This window comes from Chelonoidis abingdonii, chromosome 1 (assembly GCF_003597395.2).
Source record: "Chelonoidis abingdonii isolate Lonesome George chromosome 1, CheloAbing_2.0, whole genome shotgun sequence".
NCBI classification, from domain to species: Eukaryota; Metazoa; Chordata; order Testudines; family Testudinidae; genus Chelonoidis; species Chelonoidis abingdonii.
In genome coordinates, this window is record NC_133769.1 from 148,289,484 (window position 1) to 148,311,596 (window position 22,113).

Here is a 22,113-nt window from a genome sequence, read left to right on the forward strand (position 1 = left end):
CAGACATTGAATGACCTGAATAACGTGCTCTCAGATGAGCTCCAGACCAACAACAGTGCACAGTAATTATTCAGCAAGTATTTTAGGAGAACTGGAATGCTGGAGAGAATCATGAACTGCTCAGAGACAATTAATGCAGAGAAGCAGCAAAATTCATCAAACATAGAACTGATTATGACTTATTTCCTTGGTCTTAAAAGAGAACAACAAGGACCTGAGTCTCCTCCCTGTCAATAACCCCCTGCTCAGCCAATCAGGGTAGAGACTGACAAGGGCAGCTCTAGATATTTTGCCACCCCAAACACAGCAGGCAGGCTGCCTTCGAAGCTGCAGGACCAGAGGACCCTCTGCAGGCATGCCGCCGAAGGCAACCTGACTGCCGCCCTTGTGGCAACCAGCAGAGCCCACTCTGTGCCTTGCCACCCTAGGCACACACTTGGCATGCTGGTGCCTGGAGCCGCCCCTGGAGACTGAGAATGGGAGGCTGAGGGCTCTCACCAGAGAGCCCAAAGGATGGCCCAGGTCACTGGTGGGGATCACTGCCCGAGCACTAGTTCAGCCCCACATTTTTGGGTGGACCTCCCACAGTGGAGCTGCAGAGCACTGCCCCACAACACACACACACACACACACACTTCTCCTGGTGTTGGGAAGGGAACAGGAGATAAGACAAAAGAAACAAGAGAAGAAGAGAAAGGAGGGAGGGAGGGAGGTATGGAGGAAATGGTAAAACAAAGGGGACAAACTCTAATGTCCCCAGTGATTTTAAGGGACAAAATCCCAGGTACGGAATAAAATTCTGCCTCCTTAAGCTTGTGTTTTCTATGCCTAGAATTCAACTCTCACCAGATGCATCAGACTGAATAGGTTTTAAACTTCCAGGAGGCTCTTACCTTCTAAACAGTGATGGCTGGTCTCTAGTAAAATCACTAAAAGGGAAGGAGAAAATTGGAAAGAGGTTCCTCCTGGCGCTCATGTACATGAACCCAAATACTCTCTCAGTCCTCAAAGAGGGACCTGGAGAAAGAGACTTGCTGAAGCAAAGCCACAGGGGTCTCTGAGGTTTCCCTGGCCCCTCACCCCTCTCCTGCCTGGCTGATGTCAGCATCTCTCTGTGAGGTCACCACCTCCCCACCACCTTTGACCAATAGTCTGAGGTCCTGCAAAAGGCCTTTGTGATGTCACTGCCACACCCCTCCCTTGCTGTGCCAATGTCCTGCCCCTAGCCAGGCACTTTGGAGGTTTGAGCTACTCCCTGTGGATCACCCCACTCAAGGAGTGTTCGTTCTAGGAAGCAAGCCGGCTAGAGAGGAAAACATCAGACGCTGCTCCCACTGCTATACTCAGTTTTTGAGAAATTAGTCAACTTTATGGCCAGAAAAGACCTTTAGAGCGTCTAATCATAGAATATCAGGGTTGGAAGGGACCTCAGGAGGTCATCTAGTCCAACCCACTACTCAAAGCAGGACACAAACTCAAAGGGGGAGTGATAGCTTGGTGGTTTGAACATTGATCTGCTTCAACTCAGGGGTGTGAGTTCAGTCCTTGAGGGGGTCATGTGGGGAACTCAGGTAAAAATCTGGGGATTGGTCCTGCTTTGAGCAGGGGATTGGATTAGATGATTTCCTGAGGTCCCTCTCAATCCTGATAGTCTATGACTCAATTCCCAACTCACTCATCCCAGCCAGGGCTTTGTCAAGCCTGACCTTAAAAACCTCTAAGGAAAGAAATTCCAGCACCTCCCTAGGTAACCTGTTCCAAGGCTTCACCACCCTCCTAGTGAAATAGTGCTTTGTAACATCCAACCTAAACCTTCTCCAGTGCAACTTGAGAGTGTTATTCCTTGTTCTGTCATCAGGTACCACTGAGAACAGTCTAATCCATCCTCTTTGTAACCTCCTTTCAGGTATTTGAAAGTTCCCTCAGCCTCTCCTTGTAAGTCATGTGCTCCAGCCCCCTAATCATTTTTGTTGCCCTCCACTGGACTCTTTCCAATTTTTCCACATCCTTCTTGTAGTGTGGGGCCCAAAACTGGACACGGTATTCCAGATGAGGCCTCACCAATGTCAAATAAAGCGGAATGAGCACATCCTCAATCTGCTGGCAATGCCCCTACTTATACAGCCCAAAATGCCATTAGACTTCTTGGCAACAAGGACTCACTGTTGACTCATGTCCAGCATCTCCTCCACTGTAAACCCTAGGTCCTTTTCTGCAGAACTGCTTCCTAGCCATTCGGTCCCTAGTCTGTAACAGTGAATGAGATTCTTCCATCCTCAGTGCAGGACTCTGCACTTATCCTTGTTGAATCTCATCAGGTTTGTTTTGGCCCAGTGCTCTAGTTTGTCTAGGTCCCTCTGTATCCTATCTCTACCCTCCAGCATATCTACCACTCCTCCAAGTTTAGTTTCATCTGCAAACTTGCTTAGAGTGCAGTCCACGCCATCCTCCAGATCATTAATAAAGATATTGAACAAAACCAGCCCCAGGACCGACCCTTGGGGCACTCCGCTTGAAACCGGCTGCCAACTAGACATGAAGCCATTGATCACTATTCGTTGAGCCCAATGATCTAGCCAGCTTTCTATCCACCTTATGGTCTAATCATCCAGCCCATACTTCTTTAACTTGCTGGCAAGAATACTATGGGAGACCATATCAAAAGCTTTGCTAAAGTCAAGGAATAACACATCCACTGCTTTCTTCTCATCGACAGACCCAGTTATCTCCTCATAGAAGGCGATTAGGTTAGTCAGGTATGATTTCCCTTGATAAATCCATGCTGAGTGTTCCTGATCACTTTCCTTTCCTCTAAGTGCTTCAGAACTGATTCCTTGAGGACCTGCTCCATGATTTTTCCAGGGACTGAGGTGAGGCTGACTGGCCTGTAGTTGCCCGGATCCTCCTTCTTCCCTTTTTTAAAGATGGGCACTACAGTGCTTTCCCAGTCAGTTCTGGGACCTCCCCTGACCGCCCATGATTTTTCAAAGATAAGGACAATGGCCTGCAATCACACCTGCCAACTCTTAAGCACCCTTGGATGCCAGTGCATCCGGCCCCCATGCGACTTAGTGCTTATTCAGCTTTTCTAATAGTCCACTGAACCACTTCTTTCTCCAACAGAAGGCTTGGGCATTTCTTCCTCATCTGTGCTGCCCAGTGCAGCACTGGGAAAATAACTCTTGTTTGTGAAGACAGAGGCAAAAATCTGAGGACATTAGCTGTTCCACATCCTATTCACTAGGTTGCCTCGGCCATTCAGTAAGGGCCCCCACACTTTTCCTTGACTTTCTTTGTGCTAACGTACCTGAAGAAACCCATTCTTGTTACTCTACATCTTTGCTAGCTGCAACTCCAAGTGTGATTTGGCCTTCCCTGATTTACTCCGCATGCTGAGCAAATATTTTTATATTCCTTCCTGGTCATTTGTCCAACCTTCCACTTCTTGTAAGCTTCTTTTTTGTGTTTAAGATCAGCAAGGATTTCATTGTTAAGCCAAGCTGGTCGCCCGCCATATTTACTATTATTTCCACACATCAGGATGGTTTTTTCCTGCAACCTCAATAAGGATTCTTTAATCCTTTAAAGGATTGGAACTTATATCAGTGGAGGAACATGTTTGCTAGGTTTTTATGCATTTGCACAGGAAAACATTGAGTGTTTCCATTCATTTCAGGGATCCCTATTCAGTGGAACTCTTGAACATAATGAAAAGGCAATTTTTTTTGCTGAAGAAAGAGATTTGTAAAGGGGTACTTGGGTTTGAACCAAGGACCACTTAATCTGGAAACAAACATTCTACCACTAAGCTATACCCCCATCACTTCTGGGTAGGTAAGTCAGTGATATTAAGGATTTTGAAGGACAGGCCCTGCCTCAGAGAACTCCTTTTCTATTCCCACACCACAGGGGTTTTAAAAATGGGGTTTGATTAAACTTTATATATACATGTAGACACCATAGCTTGCACACCCACCAACATAGCTTCCCCCACTGACATAGCCACCACCTTTCAGGGAGATGGGTTAACTACACGGACAGGACAGCTCTCTCCCGTCCGCTTAGAGCATCTTCATTATTTATGAATAGGTAGGAAATAACCTCCTGAATGGACAGTAACCAATTTATCAGGTATTGCTGTGCCTGCATTAAATATGGGTAATTGGTCGTATTGGCTGCATTAGTAGGAGCATTGCAAGCAGATCAAGGGAAGTGATTATTCCCCTCTATTCGGCACTGGTGAGGCCACATCTGGAGTATTGCATCCAGTTTTTGCCCCCTCCGCCCCCCCTACAGAAACAAATTGGAGAGAGTCTAGTGGAGGGCAACAAAAATGATTATGGGCAGGGGACTTATGAGGAGAAGCTGAGGGCAGGGCCGCCCAGAGGGGGGTGCAAGTGGGACAATTTGCCCCAGGCCCTGCAGGGCCCCCATGAGAATATAGTATTGCAACTTTTTTTATGGAAGGGGCCCTCGAAATTGCTTTGCCCCAGGCCCCCTGAATCCTCTGGGTGGCCCTGGCCAGACTGCTGCGCTGTCCCCCCATTCCACCCCCTTCACTTGTTCTCCTCCCTCTGAGGCCCCATCTGTGCTCTGCCCTCACTCCCATTTGGCCACATCCCACCCCTGCTCTTCCGCTTTGGGTGAGGCCTGCCGGTCCACCTTTCACTCGCTCCTCTCCTCCCCCAAGGGATCCTCGCACCTCTCCACCCCCTACCTCAAGGTCTGCCTGCTGCCCCCACCTTTCTGCCCCCTCCCCTAAGACCAGCCCTGCCCACCACTTGCACCTCTCTACCCCTCCCCAGAAACCCACCCTTCCCACTGCTCACACCTCTCTGCCCCCTCCCCTGACCTGCCCTGCCCACCGCCCACACCTCTCTGCCCCCTCCCCTGAGACCCACTCTGCCCACCACTCCCACCTCTCTGCCCCCCCATGTGACCCAGCCTGCCCACCACCCCTACCTCTCTGCCTCCTTCCCTGAGACCCACCATGCCCAGTGCTCACACCTCTCTGCCCCTTCTCTGAGACCCACCCTGTCCACCTCTTTCTTCAGTTGTCTGTTGTTATTCCTTGAAACATCAAGGATGGAATAAAAAGCTGAGTTTACTCCAGGATGAGGAAAGAAAGGAGCCACCAACAGGACCAGTGCAAGGAAGTTTCATGTCCTAAGCGAAACTTCCACCTTGCATCCCCCCAGCCCTGCAGCAGGTCCCCACCCCCGCCCTGAGGGCCCCCGCGGCAGCTCCCCACCCCTTGGCCCGGGAAACCCTGCAGTACCTCCCCACCCTAGCTCACCTCTGCTCCACATCCTCCCTGAGCACGCTGTCCTGCTCTAATTCTCCTCTCAGGCTTGCGGCGCCAAACAGCTGATTGGCGCCACAAGCCTGGGAGGTGGGAGAAGCGAAGCAGCGACTGCGCGGTGGAACCCCTGGGCTGCCAGTGGCAGCTCAGACTCCCTCTCCCTCTCAGCACAGCAGCCACTCAAAAACTTAAAAAAAAATTGGCGGGCACTGCTTTTTGGTGTCCCCAGATCTTGGCGCCCTAGGCAACTGCCTAGTCCGTCTAAATGGTAGCACTGGCCCTGGCCACCAACTCCCTGGCAAATCTCAGTGTCCCAGAGAAAACCTGCCTCCTACTATCACAATCACTGATGTACTGGGGATATGATGGGAAAGGGACTGTCTGAATGATCAAGGCAGGGAATGAACAATGTACAGCAACGTCATTAACCACAAACACACTCTCCTCATGCTCCAGCCAGAAGGGAAATGAGCAGGAATTCTTGCTTTTCAGCCATGGACACACGGGCACAGCTGTGTGTGTGTTGTGGAAGCTGGTCTGAAGAAACAACTGGAATTGATCACTCAGTGAGAGCAGAACTTGAATGTACTGAGTAACCCCCTGCCAAGCAAGTAGTTGTGGCTGAGTGGTTAAGGCAATGGATTAGCAATCCATTGAGGTCTCCCTGTGCAGGTTTGAAGCCTACCAACCATAGAGGAAGTTGTTGCTCTTTAGTTTCAAGGGAGCTGGATCTTGTGTCCCTCTCAAACTATGCCTACAGGATAGGGTAATGTGGCTTTAGTTAAAGTGTTCTAATTGAACAATTGTTGCATGTCTACTCTATGCCCCTTGTGTCACCAGAGCATGTCTTGGATTGCCAGAGAGAGCAGTGCACTGTGGGTAGCTATCCCACTGTGCGACTGGCTGCAGGGTGCTTTGGGAAGGGTTTGCAATGCCTCATGGGCCTGTACAGCATCACATGATGCAGGTTTCTCTATCCCATTGTTCCATGGGCATCCTACTAGATTGCCAGCTGCTTTTCAACTGCAATGTTCGTGGTGGGGTAGAGACTGTTGGTGTGTGGGGAGAGACAATGCGTGTGTTCGGGAAGAGTGAGTGTGTGGGCACATTATCTCTAAGTTCAGACAGCTGCTGGAAGCAACCAGTCCTGAGACAGGAGGGGAACAGCCCTGACATCAGCCCCCACTTCTCTCACTGGCTCAGCACAGCACGGCAGTCTCTGTCACATGCACACACACAAACTGCTGCCTGCTTAGCTCTGTGTCAGGGGTGCTGGAACAGGAGGTTTAGAGTGCCATGGCCCCACCACTCTTTACCAGCTGTTAGGACAAATGATGGGGGAGGGGAATGGTGGAGTCTTGGGGAGAAGAGGCATTCTGTGGGTGTGGCCTCTGGGAGAGAGGTGGTGTGAGTATGGGTCCTTGGGGAAGGGGTGTCATGGGAGTGTCACATTTCAGACACAGTGCCCCCCCACCCCACACACACACTGTAAGGAAACTCCTGCAGCCCCTGCTCTGTGTTCTTAGGGCGGAGAGAACAGCATTCCATGGAAGTGATTTGCTCCCTGGGGCTCTGTCAGGGGGGCTTGGGAAGCGATTAAGGAGCCTGGGGCTCCGACCACTGCAGGGAGTCCTGTGCCCTTTAAATAACCAGTCTGGGGAAGCTAGTCCTGTCTGGCACAGCATACCGGCTCTTGCTGGTACCTCATACAGAGCATACCGGCTTACTTTCACCTTGGACGGTCCTCACATGGATCACACTGGTTAAAAGATAGGAAACAAAGAGTAGGAATAAATTGTCAGTTTTCAGGATGCAAACAGGTAACTGGTGGTGTCTGTCCTGGGACTAGTACTAGTCAACATATTCATAAACGATCTGCTAAAAAGTGAGGTGACAAAATTTGCAGATGATTCAAAACTACTGAGGATAGTTAAGTCCAAAGCAGACTGTGAGGAGCTTAAAAAGAGATTTCATAAAACTGGATGAAAGGGCAACAAAATGGCAGATGAAATTCAATGTTGATCAATGCAAAGTGATGCACATTCGAAAACATAATCCCAACTATACATATAAAACGATGGGTTGTAAAATAGTTGTTGCAACTCAAGTGGGAGATCTTGGAGTCACTGTGGATAGTTCTCTGCAAACATCCACTCAGTGTGCAGAGGCAGGCAAAAAGTGAAAAGAATGTTGGGAATCATTAAGAAAGAGATAGGTAATAAGAGAGAAAATCTTATTGCCACTATATAAATCCATGGTATGCCCACATCTTAAATACTGCGTGCAGATATGGTCGCCCCATCTTAAGAAAAACGATGTATTGGAATTGGAAAAGGTTTAGAAAAGGAGTATGAAGTGTCTACCATATGAGGAGAGAATAATAAGACTGGGACTTTTCAGCTTGGAAAAAAGATGCCTAAGAGGGGGTTATGTCAGAGGTCTAGAAAATCATGACTGGTGTGGAGAAAGTAAATAAGGAACTGTTATTTATTTCTTCTCATAACACAGGAACTAGGGGTCACCAAATGAAATTAATAGACAGCAAGTTTAAAACAAACTAATGGAAGTATTTTTTCACACAATGCACAGTCAACCTGTGGCACTCCTTGCCAGAGGATGTTGTGAAGGCCAAGACTATAACAAGATTCAAAAAGAGACCTAAATCAATTCATGGAGGATATGCTCTCAGTCAGGATGGGCAGGGATGATGTCCCTAGTCTCTGTTTGCCAGGAGCTGGGAATGGGTGATAGGGGATAGATTACTTGATGATTATCTGTTCTGTTTATTCCTTCTGAAGCGCCTGGCTTTGGCCACTATGGGAAGACAGGACACTGGGCGAGATGGACCCAGTCTGACCCAGTATGGCCATTCTTACGTCCTTATGCTCCTTTCATACAGATGCCTGGGATTCTGCCTCACAGTGTGTCCCTGAGATCTCAGCCAAAATGCCCAGACAGGCAAACACTCTGGCCTCCTGAAGCCTCTGCTCCCCACCTAGTGCCCTGTGGCTCATCCCTGACCCTTGCTGCTGCTCCTTGCTATAGAATGTGAAAGGAGCGGAGGCAGCACAGGAGCCTTCTGGGGATGCAGATCTGAGGCTTTGGGAGAGACACACTGTCTGAGACATCAGAGCGCTGTAAACCATGCAGCCACCCCCTCAACCGGGGCCTGTTCCAGCCTTCAGTCTGGGCTACAGTGATCCCTGCCACAGAGCAGGGCACAGATTACTGCCTGAAAATAGGCATGTGACACTAACTCCTGCTTTCCCTGACAGGGTCTGCCCTAGACCAAGTGGCATCCCAGGCAAGAAGTGCCCTTGATGCCTCCCCAACCCTGCTCCATATGTTAAACCATTGAATACCTTATTTTTTATTGCATTTGTAGCTCATGTCATGATTTCGATGCACAATTTGGATGCATGATTTTCTTTATCATATAAAACAATAAATGGTCACACTAGGATGTGTAAATCTGTATTTATTCATACCATATATAAGCAAATAAAAAAAATCATTTCCTTTAAGCACATAGAAACTTTTAATTTTAACAGTAACTGAAATGTACTAACATCTAGAAATGGAACTGTCACCAGCAGAGGGTGGGCCAGTATTAAACAGTGTTACAGCAGGAGACAGCGTTAGGATGTTAACTCCAGGCCTTTTGGTCAGAGATTGCTTCTCTCACTTTTCTCCCATGAACTGAAGCGCAGCACTTGAGAGATCCAAAGACTAGTTGATGACATTTCTGAGTGCTAAAATAGCAAGCAATGTCCCTCTTGCACTGGCCATTGTTGACTAGAGAGACGGTTTATTGAGAATAAGCTTCAAGGTGAGAAGCAGCAGCCCAAAAAGGCCATGTACAGGTGCTGAAGTAGTTCAGTTGGGAGAGTGTTAGACTGAAGGTCTAAAGGGCCCTGGTTCTATCCCAGGCTTCAGCAGGCTATCTCACCCTTCTCTGGGGAGCAGTGGGCTGTTTCCTGGAAACACAGCAGTGTCCTTCCCTGATGCAAGTCCCTCATTTCAGATTTCACTACAGAAAAAGGCAGTATTGGCTTCTGCACCCAGCTGTCCTATCTGAGCTTTCTTGCTCTTCCTCAGCAAGGGGAAGAAAAAGAAACTCCCCTTCAAGCTGGAGTCACAAGGATGATGAAAGGATGACTTCCTGAGCCCTGGCTACAATCCTCTGCTCTTCCAGTTGACCCTTAATCAGTGGGTGGGGCATTAACTCAGGCCAGGGCTTTATAAAGCTGAGTACAAGCGACCAGGGAGTTGTGAGAAGGGAGTGGGAGTCCCTTGTCAGTCCTACCTGTTCCCCTGTAGTCCCCTTAAAACCTATAATCCAAACCATATTCCAAAACCCCTTTCTTTAAACCGCCCTTTCTTTAACTAGGAGACAATGCAGCCAGAAGCCCAGCAGCAGAGTGGGGGCTATCCAGTTTATTGCACTGAGTGTAGTATGTATGATTACCTGCCTTGTGGGCGGGTGGTGTATGTGTGCAGTCAGTGCAAGGAGCTCCTGGCCCTTAGAGACCAATTACAGACTTTGGAGGCCAGGGTGGCAGAACTGGAGGAGCTAAGAGAGGCAGAGAGGTATGTTGATGAGGCTTTCCAGGACAAGAGGGAAAATCATGATGGTGTGGAGGAAGTAATAAGGAACTGGTTATTTTTTCTTCTCATACATCCAGGAACTAGGGGTCACCAAATGAAATGTAATAGACAGCAAGTTTAAAACAAACTAATGAAGTATTTTTTCACACAATGCACAGTCACCTGTGGCACTCCTTGCCAGTAGGATGTGTGAAGGCCAAGACTTATAAAATGACTCAAAAGAGACCTAAATCAATCATGGAGGATATGCTCTCAGTCAGGCATGGCGCAGGGATGATGTCCCTAGTCTCTGTTGCCAGGAGTGGGAATGGTGATAGGGGATTTAGATTACTTGATGTTATCTGATTTGTTTATTTCTCTCTGAAGCGCCTGGCGTTTGAGCACTATGGGAAGGACAGGACACTGGGCGAGATGGACCCAGTCTGACCCATTATGGCCATTCTTTACGTTTCCTTATGCTCCTTTCATACAGATGCCTGGGATTTCTGCCTCACAGTGTGTCCTGAGATCTCAGCCAAAATGCCCAGACAGGCAAACACTCTGGCCTCTGATAGCCTCTGCTCCCCACCTAGTTGCCCTGGTTTTTTTTTGGCTTCATTCCTGACCCTTGCTTGCTGCTCCTTGCTATAGAATGTGAAAGGAGCGGAGGGCAGCACAGGGAAGACCTTCTGGGATGCAGAATCTGAGGCTCTTGGGAGAGACACACTGTCTGAGATCAGAGCGCTGTAAACCATGCAGCCACCCCTCAACCGGGGCCTGTTCCAGCCTTCAGTCTGGGCTACAGTGATCCCTGCACACAGTAGCAGGCACAAGTTTTACTGCCTGAAAATAGGGCATGTGACACGTAACTCCTGGCTTTTCCCTGACGGGTCCTGCCTAGACCAAGTGGCATCCCAGGCACGAAGTGCCCTTGATGCCTCCCCAACTCCTGCTTCCATATGTTAAACCATTGCAATACTTATTTTTTTTGCATTTGTAGGCTCATGTCATGATTTTCGATGCTCACCATTTGGATGCATGATTTTCTTTTATTCATATAAAACAATAAATGTCACCCATAAGGATGGTGTAAATCGTATTTTAGTTCAATACCATATGATAAGCAAATAAATAAAATCATTTCCTTATAAGCAATAAGAAACGTTTTAATTTTTAACAGTAACTGAAGTGTACTAACAATCTAAAATGGAACTGTCACTCAGCAGAGGGTGGCCAGATAGTTAACAGTTGTATACAGCAGAGGACAGCGTTAGGATTTACTCAGGCCTTTTGGTCAGAGATTGGCTTCTCTCATTTTCTCCCATGAACTGAAGCGCAGCACTTGAGAGATCCAAAGACTAGGTTGATGACATTTCTGGAGTGCTAAATAGCATGCAATGTCCCTCTTGCACTGGCCATGTGTGACTTAGAGAGACGAGTTTATTGAGAATAAGCTTCAATGGTGAGAAGCAGAGCCCAAAAGGCCAGTGTACAGGTGCTGAATAGTTTCAGTTGGTGAGAGTGTTAGACTGATGGTCGTAAAGGCCTGGATTCTATTCCAGCTTCAGCAGGCTTATCTCACCCTTCTCTGGGAGCAGTGGGCTGTTTCCTGGAAACACGCAGTGTCCTTTCCTGATGCAAGTCCCTCATTTCAGATTTCACTACAAAAAAGGCAGTATGCTTCTGCCACCCAGCTGTCCTATCTGAGCTTTCTTGCTCTTCCTCAGCAAGGGAAGAAAAAGAAACTCCCCTTCAAGCTGGAGTCACAAGGATGATGAAAGGATGACTTCCTGAGCCCTGGCTACAACTCTGCTCTTCCAGTTGACCCTTAATCAGTGGTGGGCATAACTCGAGCCAGGGCTTTATTAAAGCTGAGTACAAGCGACCAGGGAGTTGTGAGAAGGGGTGGGAGTCCCTTGTCAGTCCTACCTGTTCCCCTGTAGTCCCTTTAAAACCTATAATCCAAACCATATTCTCCAAAACCCCTTTCTTTAAACCGCCTTTCTTTAACCTAGGAGACAATGCAGCCAGAGCCCAGCAGCAGAGTGGTGGGCTATCCAGTTTTATTGCACTGAGTGTAGTATTGTATGATTACCTGCCTTGTGGGGGTGGTGTATGTGTGTCAGTCAGTGCAAGGAAGCTCCTGGCCCTTTAGAGACCAATTACAGACTTTTGGAGGCCAGGGTGCAGAACTGGAGGAGCTAGAGAGGCAGAGAGGTATGTTTTGATGAGCTTTCCAGACACTGTTAGAATTGTCCCACCTCCGCTCAGACAGCCTTCTGTGCTGTTGAGGAGGAAGAAGGCCCAGGGAAGCAGAGCAGTCAATGGGAGCAGAGGGAAACCTTCCATAGTTGGGACCCTCCTTCAGATGGTGCTGGGTTGCTCTCTGCGCACTGAGGTTACCTCTCCGGGGGGTGGGGGGAGAAACTCCATGTTGCTAGGAAAAGGCAGGTGTTAGTAATGGGAGATTCGATCATTAGAAACATAGATAGCTGGGTTTGGGATGACGGGGGAACCATATGGTGACTTGCCTGCCTGGTGCGAAGGTTGCGGATTCTCGAGCATCTAGACAGACTTATGTGTAGTGCTGGGGAGGAGGCGGTAGTCGTGGTACATGTAAGTGCCAATGACATAGGGAAGGTAGGAGAGATGTCCTGGAAGCCAAATTTAGGCTGCTAGGGATGAGACTGAAATCCAGGACCTCTATGGTGGCATTTCAGAATGTCACAGTTCCATGCGCAGGGCCAGGTAGGCAGGCAGAGCTTTCAGAGGCTCAATGCATGGATGAGACGATGGTGTAGAGAGGAGGGGTTTATTCCATTAGGAACTGGGGAAACTTTCTGGATGGGGGAGCCTATACAGGAGAGATGGGCTCCACTAACCAAGTGGAACAGACCTGCTGCACTAAAACATATAAAATCGGTTGTAGGGAGTTTTTTAAACTAGCAGATGGGGGAAAGCGACTGCTGCAGAGGAGCATGGGATTCGGACACAGATTTTCTTTAGAGGAGAGTCTGATGATGAGGAATCTTCCAGGTTTATAGTCGAAGAAAACAGAGGATGGAGAGGCAAATTGGTAAGGGCCGGATCAGTATGATAAAACAGTCACATCAAAAAGAATCTGACACACCAGAAAAGGGCAGACAAATAACGGGGACAGTTTTTTAAAGTGCTGTACACAATTCTAGAAGTCTAAATAATAGATGGGTTGCTAGACAGCCTTGTGATTAAAGGAGGGATATTGATATAATAGGCATCACAGAAACCTGTGTGGACTGAGAGCAATCAATGGAACAATCATTCCAGGTACAAACTATATGGAAGGACAGAACAGGTTATGCAGGAGGATGTTCACTATTATGTGAGAAAATGTAGATTTCAAATGAAGCTAAAAATCTTAAGCAAATCTACATGTTCTATAGAAATCTCTTATGGATAGAAATTTCATGCTTTAATAAAAAATTAACACTTAGGGATCTATTATCGACCACCTGACCAAGACAGTAATAGTGTATGATTGGGAAATGCTAAGGGATATTAGAGAGGCTATCAAAATTAATGAACCCAATAATAGTGGGGTATTTCAATTTATCCCATATTGACTGGGAACCATTTCACTTTAGGATGAAATCAGAGATAAAATTTCTCGATACTTTAATGACGCTTTCATGAGCAGCTGATACGGGAACCACAAGGGTGAGAGTGCAACTCTAGATTTAATCCTGAGTGCAGTGCAGGAGCTGGTCCAAGAGGTAACTATAGCAGGCCGCTTGGAATAGTGACCATACAATAGCATTCCAACATCCCTGTGGTGGCGACAGAATATCTCAAAGCCCAACACTGTGGATTTAATTCAAAGATGGGAACTGTACAAAAATTGAGGGGGGGTGTTGAGTTGAAACAAAAGTTAAAAGTTACAGTGACTAAAGTGAAATGGCCTGCAAGTTCATGGGCCTTTTTAAAGACGCCATAAATAGGCCCAACTTCAATGTTATACCCAAATTAAGAAAACAGTAAAAGAACTAAAAAGAGCCGACTGTGGCTTAACAACCATGTAAAGAAGCAGTGAGAGAGAAAAGACTTCCTTTTAAAAGCAGAAGTCACAATCCTACGTGAGGCAAATGGAAAGGAGCACAAACACTGCCAGCTTAAGTGCAGGTGTAATAAGAAAAGCCAAAAAGGATTTGAGAACGGCTAGCCAAAAAACTCCAAAATGTTTTTTAAATACATCAGTAGCAGGAGTCTGTAAGCAACCAGTGGGGCCCCTTGATTGATCGGAAATGCCAAAAGCGACGCGCTTAAAGACGAATAAAGTTCATTGCGGAGCAGAAACTTAAATGTGATTCTTTGGCTTCAGTCTTCACGGCTGAGGATGTTAGGGAGATTCCCAAACCTGAGCTGGCTTTTGTAGGTGACAAATCTGGTAGAACTGTCACAGACATTGAAGTCACTAGAGAATGGTTTTGGATTAATTGTATAAACTCAACATTAACAAGTCACTGGGACAGATTGGATTCACTCAAGAGTTTCTGAAAGCACTCAATGTGAAGTTGCAGAACTATTACACTAAGGTTTTGAACCTGTCCTTTAATCGACTTGGTACCAAGGACTGCGAAGTTAGCTTATGTAATGCCAATATTTAAATGGGGGTCAGAGGTGATCCTGGCAATTACAGACCGGTAAGTCTAACGGTCAGACCAGGCAAATTAGTCGAAACCAATAGTTAAGGAATAAAATTGTCAGACACATAGAAAAAAAATAAACTGTTGGAGCAATACTCAAACCATGGTTTCTGTAAAGGGAAATCGTGTCTGTACTAATTCTTTTAGAGTTCTTTGAAGGGCGTCAATAAACATGTGGACAAGGGGGATCTAATGGAACATAGTGTACTTTAGATGTCCAGAAATTTTGAACAAGGTCCTCACCAAAGCTCTTATGTTAAATTAGTGGTCATGGGATAAAAGGAACGTTCCTTTTACATGGATTGAGAACTGGTTAAAGACAGGAACAAAGGTAGAATTAAATGGTAAATTTCTCAGAATGGAGAGGGTAACTAGTGGTCTTCCCCAGGGCGTCAGTCTAGGACCAATCCTATTCAACTATTCATAATGATCTGGAGAAAGGGAAACAGTGAGGGGCAAAGTTTGCAGTGATACTTAACTACTCAAGATAGTAAGACCCAAAGCAGATTGTGAAGAACTTAAAGATCTCACAAAACTAAGTGATTGGCGGCAACAAAATGGCCAAATGAAATTTAATGTGATAAATTGTAAAGAAATGCATATTTGGAAAAAATACCCCAACTACATACAAGTTATGATAGGGGGCTAATTAGCTACAACGAGTCAAAAAGATCTTGGCAGTCATCATGGATAGTTTCTCTGAAGATGTCCACGCAGTGTGCAGAAGTGGTTCATAAAAGCAAACAGGATGTAGGAATCATGGAAAAAGGGGATAGGGAATAAGACTGAGAAGATATTATTGCCCTGTATAAATCCATGCGTACGCCCACCATCTCGAATACGTGTGTACAGTGTGGTCTTCGTCACCTCAAAAAAGATATTCGAGCACTAGAAAGGTTCAGAAAAAGGGCAACTTAAAATGATAGGGTTTGGAGAGGTCCCGTACAAGGAAAGATTAAGGACTAGGCCTCTGTGGATGGAGTAGGGACTGTCTAGTGGGGACGGGAGGAGTAGGGACTGTCTGTGTGGGACGGGAAAGCAGGGGTGTCTGTAGTGAGGGACAGGTGCTCAGCTGAAACCCGAGCCCGGCAGGGGGAGGTGGGAAGCACCTGGGGGCAGAGGAGAAGGGGAAAAAGGATCGGCCGGCGGGGAAAAGGCAGGACAGTTTGGTTTGTGGCTGTGGGCGGAATTCAGGGTATCTAGCTGGGATCCAAGGCACCCTGAACCCCCGAGGACTGGACGGAGGAGTCCTGACTGTGCTGGCAAGCTCGGCTGAACCTGTGTTCCTGTTGTTCCAATAAACTTCTGTTTTTACTGCTGGATAAAGTCACTGTGGTGTCAAGCAGAGGTGGAGCAGGGCTGGAACCCCAGACGCCATTGACAACTGGTGCAGCGGTGGGATTACTGCACCCCGTGGACGGCGCTTCCTGCAGTAGTGACTGGGGAGCAGTAAAACGAAGGGGGGTAACCCCTGGGAGTGTGTGCCAGTGGAAGGACTTTGCAGCAACAGGTCCCCCGGGATTGCAGCGAGCGGTCCCAGGGGCGGAGGAGTCTGCAGCTCGACCCTGGCGAGAGGTAGTGACCTCAAGAAGTGTGGTTGCACTGGGGTCCCTGGAAACCATGGGGACGGTGAGCACCCGACCTGTCAGAGGCCAGCAGGAAGATTGTACGCAAGCATGCGGGCGCAAGTGTGACCTGCTGGAGCTGTGCAAGCAGAGGGGGCTGCGCATTGGGGAGGCTGACCAAGGACCAGCTGATTGCCCAGCTGGAGGAGGGAGAGCGTTGGAAGCCCTGTCTCTGAGGGAAGCAGCCTGGCAGATGCAGCGCAGGCACCAGTGTCTGTCCCCGCTGGGAGTGGTCAGCCGGCGGATGAGGGCTTCCCGAGACCCCCCTTCCTAGCCTAGGGAAGGGCGGGGAGGAGCCCAGCGATATGCCGAGGGCACCGTGACCCCCCCGGCCAGCAGGGGAGCCAGCTCCCGGCGGAGCTCGCCCCGCGCGGCTGGAGCAGGGGAAGCTGAGCTGGGAGGAGCTCGACAGTTAAAGGAGCAAGACTGGAGGAGAAGCGTAAAGAGGAAACTCGCGTCGTGAGGAGACGGAGAGCATGAGGAGAAGGAGAACCAGCCGTAAACATGAGGAGAACCAGCGCCAGCGTGAACTGGAGGAGAAGGAGAACAGCGTAAACATGAGCTGGAGCTGGCCCAGGCTGAGGAGCCGTGAGCCCCGGCTGCGGTGAGTGAGGGGGGACCCAGCCTACAAAGAGCTTTGATAAGCACTTGCTGCCCCGGCGTAAGGAGGGGGAGAGACATAGATACCTTCCTGACGGCCTTTGAGAATGCCTGCGAGCTGCACAGGGTTGGCCCTGCAGACAGGATCGCAGTTCTCACCCCCTTACTGGACTCCACAGCCGTGGAGGTGTACAGCCGACTGAAAGGGGCGGAGGCAGGGACTACGAACTGTTCAAACAGGCCCTGCTCGCGCGAGTTTGGGCTGACTCCTGAGATGTACCGGAAAAGGTTCCGGAGTCAGCGTTAAAACCCCGTGAGGTCACATACCTACAACTGGTCAACCGGGTCGCAGGGGTATGGCCGCAAGTGGACAGCTGGGGCCCAAACTAAAGAGGACCTGCTTGACCTATTTCATACTGGAGCACCTGTATGAGCAGTGCCCGTCTGACCTGAGGCTGTGGTTGAGGGACCAGAAGCCGAGAACCCGCAGCACAGGCCAGCTACATGTGTGGGTCCCAGCTGCTCCCTGCCCCCCTCATTGAAGCAGGTGTGCAGGGTTACTGCCCTGGGAACTGCAGGACACCAGTGGACGTGGGGCCAGCTGCAGACAGGGGTTTGGGGCAGGGTTAGCTGGAGGCAGGGGATGCGGGACTGGCTGCAGGCAAGGCAGGGGGTGCAGAGCTGGCTGGAGACAGAGGGGTTTGGGGCTAGCTGGCTTTGGGCAGGGGGGTTGGCTGGAGACAGGGTAGGGGGTGTGGCAGGGTGTGTGGCAGGGGCTGGCTGCGGGCAGGGGATGTGGACAGGGCAGGGGGTGTGGATAGGGCAGGGGGTGTGGTAGAGGCTCGCTGCGGACACTGGGTGCAGGGCTGGCTGGGGACAGGGGCTGGCTGCGGGCAGGATGGCGGGTACTCATGGAGAGAGCGGCTCGGAGCAGCCCAAGAAGCAGGACGTGGTCCAGGCCCAACGGAGCAGCCAGGGACCCACCAGGCAGCAGCGGCCCCAGGGCCAGGGGAGCAGCAGCAGCAACAGGGCCCATGCCCAGGGCCAGGCGGTGGCCCATATGGCTCCCACAGCACCCCTGGCGGCCGTAGGAGAAATTACATCACTTCCTGGCTGGAGCCCATCACAGCCGCAGCGCCCCTCGCAGGGAGGCGGGTTAACAACTGGTTCTAAAACTGCTTCAAAATTTAACAACTAGTTCATGCAAACTGGTGTGTACCGGCTCCAGCTCACCACTACTCACACCCCAAACCCCCTGCCCTAGGTCGGAACCCCCCTCCCGCACCTTAACTCCTTCCCAGACCTAGCACCGCAACCCCCTGATCCAGGTTGGAACCCCCTTCCACACCCAAACTCCCTCCCAGAGCCTGCACCCCAACCCTCTGTCCCTCTCAAAACCCCTTGGTCCAGTCCAGAGCCCTCTCCTACACCCCAAACCCACCCCAGAGCCTGCACCCCCAGCCACAGCTCTCACTCCAACCCCCTGCCCCAGCCTGGTGAAAGTGAGTGAGGTTGGGGGACAGCGAGCGATGGAGGGACAGGTATGGAATGAGCAGGGGCAGGGCCTCAGAGAAGGGGTGGGGCAAGCCAAGGGTGTTCGGTTTTGTTCATTTAGAAAGTTGGCAACCCTAGTGACAGTTGCTGTGTTTTTAAATGCCTAATGGGAAGCACAGTGACTGGGCTCTCCTGGAGCACCAAAAGTCATTGTGCCTTCCGCAGCTTTCCCCTTTGGAAAGCGTGACTCTGCAGTAGCAGCTACGTGCAGTGTACTGAAAACTGTGTTAAAATCCCAAGCTATCACTTTAAGTGTGAAGGGTTTCCTGGTCCTGATTGCATAACACTGACAGATCCCAGTGGTCAGTGGCCGGGATCTCTGGAGCTTAACACATGAGCATCTATAGCAGGGGTCAGCAACCTTTCAGAAGTAGTGTGCCAAGTCTTCATTTATTCACAATTTAAGGTTGTGTGTGCCATTAATACATTTTAACGTTTTTAGAAGGTCTCTTTCTATAAGTCTATAATATATAACTAAACTATTGTTGTATGTAAAGTAAATAAGGTTTTTAAAATGTTTAAGAAGCTTCATTTAAAATTAAATTAAAATGCAGAGCCCCAGGTCCCCGGTCAGCTCCTTGGGGGCTGGAAGCTCCAGCTCTGGGTTCTTAGTTTACGGAGTGGTGCGCGGGGTGCTGCCCCTCCAGGGGAAAGAGTGCATTGTTTCCCTGGAGGTACGATGGAGGAGGTACGGACTGTGGTACGGGACACGGGTTGCAGAGGTGACGCTTCCCGACCCAAGGTGGTGGCTCAGATCGGAGTGTGGTGGCCCGACTACCTGACCCCTGATGGGCGTTGGGTGGGAGCCTCTTCAAGTGCCCGTGGCAAGATACATCTGAAGTGGAGAGGCCAAGGAGGGGCCCCGAAGCACGTGGGGGTACACCCATATTTGCCCAGGTCGTGGTTAATGGAGGGAAACTAAAGATGGCTAGTTGGCACTCAGGTGCCCGTGGTCGCTGACTCGTAGTCAGGATCGGTAAAGGGCACTGCACGCCGACAAACGGGGAGGTTTCTCGGGCCCAGGGAGTCAGACCCTAACCTGGGGGGCGGGAGCGCCCAGGGGCACGGTTCAGAGAGGCTCGACCTCAGACCAGCCGCCAAGAAGAGCTGGTCCCCATCCCTGTCCGCTGCTTGAGTTCCAGGCGGATAGTTGCAGAAAGATCCCTCCTGTGCGGAGCCCCGGGACCGGGTGTAACCGTCGAGCTCTTTATCGTCACGCTAACAACTTTTCTCATTTGGGAACAGACTTGAGAGAGGTGCAAGGGAGAGTTCCTGTGGAGAAGTTCCTGCTGCCAAGAATGGGCCCCAGGGGAGGTTAGAGTCATGGGGGATCAGGAGGCCAGGCTGGTGGTTCCCGAAGTTTCGCCACAAGCTGCTGTACCTGGCCGATGACATCCTCTCGCAGGACACCAGGGAATCCGGCGTACCAGGCAGAACTGCTACAGAACTTTTACTGGCCTGGGGTTCTTTACCCATGTCCGACAGTACTGCCAATCCTGTGACCCCTGCCAGAGGGGGGGAAGGCCTCGGGAGGGGAAAGCAGCCTGAGGCCTTACCATCACAGAAGAACCTTTCCAGAAGGTGGCCATGGACATAGTGGACCTCTCAGCAAGATGATCGGTAGGAGGAAGAAATACATCCTGGTGGTGTGGATTTTGCCACTCGCTACCCCGAGGCAGTGGCCTTTCCTCTATTGAAGCAGACACAGTTGGCAGGATGCGCTGCTGACAATTTTCAGCCGTGGTGGTTTCCCCAAGGAGGTCTTAACGATCAGGGGGTCCAACTTCATGTCGACCCTGCTCCGTTCTTAGTGGGCAGAGAATGTGGGGTGCAGCACAACTGGGCCTCAGCGTATCACCCAGTCCACGGGCTGGTGGAAAGGCTCAACGGGACGCTGAAGATGATGCTAAAACATTTATGAACAGCACCCGCGGATTGACAAAATACTTACCTCACCTGCTGTTCGCGTACAGGGAGGTACCCCAGGAGCTCTACCGGGTTTTCGCCTTTCGAACTGTTGTATGGAGGCGAGAAGGGGCCCTGACCTGATGAGAGATGAATGGGAGGGGAAGGCCACTCCCGAGGGAGAGTCAGTGGTGAGTATGTCCTGACCTTCCGGGAAAGACTGGCCGAGCTCATGGCCTGGCCAGGAGAATCTGCCCAAGCCAGAGAGGCAGAAGGTCTGGTATGACCGCACGGCCCGGGCCCGCGGCCTTTGCCACCGGGGATCAGGTGATGGTTCTCCCCGTGAGGAAAAAACAATCCAGGCCGCCTGGGAAGGACCCCTCAAGGTAATCAAGCAACTGAATGAGAGTAAACTATGTTGTGGAGCTGTCAACCCGGGCACATCACCGGCGGGTGTACCATGGTGAACATGATGAAACCATGCTATGACAGGGGATGTGGTGTTGTCCGTGTGTGGACATGGAGGGGCAGGGAGATGACCCTTTGTGATCTATTCCCTGGGACAAAAGCGGGTTCCCCCCCTAGAGGTGACCCTCTCTGATTCAGCTGACCCTGGCCAGCACGCTGAGATCAGAGGGGTGCTGCATCTATACCGACAGCTGTTTCCAACCAGCCTGGACGCCACTAATTGACTGTCCACAGGGTGGGAGACCGGTCACATCCCCTATAAGATGCTCCCCTTTCGGGTCACTGGTAAAACTGCCCAGGATCTGGAAAGAGAGGTCAGGGACTGATGCTGGCTGTGTGATCCAGCAGTCTTCCAGCCCTTGGGCTCGCCAGTGGGCTGCCCCAAGAAGGATGGGTCAATCCCGTTCTGTGTGGACTATCGAAAGCTCATCCATCACCGTATCTGATGCCTACGCCATGCCCAGGCCTGCGACGCTCTAGACAAGCTGGAGGTGTCCGTACCTCACCACCATGGATCTTACCAGGGGCTACTGACAAGTGCCGCTGGATGCAGATGCCAGGCTGAAATCGGCCTTTATCACCCCTCTGGGGCTCTCACGAGTTTCTGACCCTGCCTTTTGCCTCAAGGGCGCCGGCACCTTCCAGCGCCTGGTGGATCAGTACTGAGGAGGATGGAAGTTTTGCCGTGGCGTGTATATGACGACATCTGCGTCTCAGCCAGACCTGGAGGACCATGTGTCCCAGGTACACAAGTCCTGGACGAATCCAGGAGGCTGGTTAACCGTAAAGGCTGAGAAGTGCAAGGTGGGATGGCGGAAGTATCTTACCTGGGCCATCGCGGTGGGAGAGGGCTGTCTGAAGCCGGAACCAGCAGGTGGAGGTGATCAGAGACTGGCCTGCTCCCCAAACCAAAAAGCAGTCCAGGCCTTTATTGGGATGGCGGGGTACTATCGAAGGTCTTGCCCCACTTAAGCGCCATAGCCGGCCCCATCACCGAACTCTGCAAAAAGGGGAACCAGACAAGGTAATCTGGACCGAGCAGTGCCAGGAGCTGTTCTGGGCGCTGAAGGAGCTCTGGTCAGTGGCCCAGTTCTGGCAAAACCCAGATTGTGACAAACCCTTTTATGGTGTCACCGACGCCTCAGACACGGGACTGGGGGCGGTATTGTTAATGCAGAGGATGAAAAAGGGGAGACACACCCATTGTGTACTGTGAGCAAGAAAGCTGCTACCCGGGAGCAACTACGCGGCCATCTGAGAAGGAATGCCTGGCCATGGTGTGGCCCTAAGAAGCTAGAGCCATATCTCTTTGGGCGACACTCACCGTGTACACTGACCACTCTCCCTGACCTGGCTGCCATCAGATGAAAGGAGCCAACGCCAAGCTCCT

General features: G+C 50.3%; 1 protein-coding gene and 1 non-coding gene across 11 annotated transcripts in view; both read left to right on the forward strand.

Moving 5' to 3' along the window:
• The window catches only part of LOC116833757 (uncharacterized), a 660,803-nt gene that overhangs the window by 285,046 nt on the left and 353,644 nt on the right, over positions 1 to 22,113 (forward strand). The gene's annotated exons all lie outside the window — the stretch shown is intronic.
• Positions 9,168 to 9,240, forward strand: TRNAF-GAA (transfer RNA phenylalanine (anticodon GAA)). The gene has a single exon. It is a non-coding gene; the product is annotated as a tRNA-Phe (tRNA).